Raw genomic sequence first — 1,674 nt, 5'->3', positions numbered from 1 at the left:
TTTTAAATAATTGTGTTACGATTTTTTTCCCTCAAACTTTCCTATACTTCTCTAATTTCTTTCTTTTTTTGCCTCAGTACCTCACAAACAGAATATTTGAAAAAATAATATATGAAAACTTTTAAAAGAAATCTGATAAAATAGCAGAATTGCTCATAAAACCTTTTTTTTTATTATTAAAAACCTTTTTAAAGTTTCACTTCTGGATTTAATTTGAATTTGCTAAATTTTATTTGGTACTTTATTTCATTTCCCTTTACAAAAGGTGTTGCATAAATATTGTAACAGAAGTCACTCCATAGACTTGAACAATTTTAAAACATGAATCACAGTAGATCCTCAGGACCAGGATTGAAGCTACTTGCTTTTCTATCATTTCTTACTAGACTGCTTATTTTTCCTTCAGCTTTTAACATAAACAATGTTTTTTAACCCATACAACCACTGCAAAATGCTTTCTGTACTTTTTGACTACAATGTCTACAAAAAGCCCATAACTTTATGAAAAGCAGAGAAATGCTTTATGAAATATTCAGTCTAGCCCATTTTATTCCTAATAATGTTACATCAATGTTACTTTAACTCCTTTTTCTTTTAGCGAGTCATCTTCACCAAACCTAAATGTGTATTATCAGTCGACTAAAATTAAACACTATGCATCAAAGTCTAGGTCGTAATGGTTGAGTGGACATGAATTTACACATAATAGTCCAGTTCCAGTTTGTTTAATAGCAATTTTATATACAGCATTCTTTTACAACACAAATAATTTTAAAGGGAATTTCAAAAGATTTTAATTTTGAAATGAAAATGGACAGACATTGACTACAAACTGAAATTTAAAGAAATGTTATATGTCCTTTTTCCATAATAATAATAATAATTGAACTTTATTAATATGTCTGCCACAAGTGGTATAGCAATAAATACATGAGGTCAAGATCCTGTTATACTGAAAGAGCTGAGTGCAGGTGTTGGGCGTATTCTAACCCATTCATTCACTCAGACTCCTCCATGCATGCATTCTCCGTTCAGTCACATATGGAAGCCTTTCTAATGAGTGAGGTTATTCCTTTTCTTCTTCTTTTTTTTTAAATGTGTCATGCGTGCCAGTAGCACTATTGTAGTCAGTGCTTGACAATAACCCAACGGATTTGCTGCCACAACTATAACATTAGAAAATGTCTGCTTCCACACCTGAAAAAAAAGAGAGGAATAAAAAAAACAAAGCACACCAACCATAAATAAAGAAGGAGTATCATATGAGCATGCAATCAATACATGTATAGAAACATCAAAAGCAAAGCCTTTGATGATTAAGTAATATTACCAAGTTGTACATAATGATGTAGAGTAGTCTAGCTGCAGCATAATATTATGAATTATTGCTTATCTTTTAACACCTGGATCCAAACACCTGTGATATACACAGTGTTGGGCACGTTACTTTGAAAAAGTAATTAGTTATAGTTACTAGTTACTTCTCCCAAAAAGTAACTGAGTTAGTAACTGAGTTACTGTACAATAAAAGTAAGTAGTTACTAGTAAAAGTAACTATTGCGTTACTTTTGAGAGTGTATGAAATTAATAACTGGGGATGTCGAATTCTGAAATCCTGTGTTTGGGTTGTTATAGATACTGCAACATGTAGATCCATCCATCCATCCATCCATC

This window comes from Cyprinodon variegatus, unplaced genomic scaffold (genome assembly GCF_000732505.1).
Source record: "Cyprinodon variegatus isolate N-32 unplaced genomic scaffold, C_variegatus-1.0 Scaffold3, whole genome shotgun sequence".
Lineage (NCBI taxonomy): Eukaryota > Metazoa > Chordata > Actinopteri > Cyprinodontiformes > Cyprinodontidae > Cyprinodon > Cyprinodon variegatus.
Note: the sequence above shows the minus strand (reverse complement) of the source record.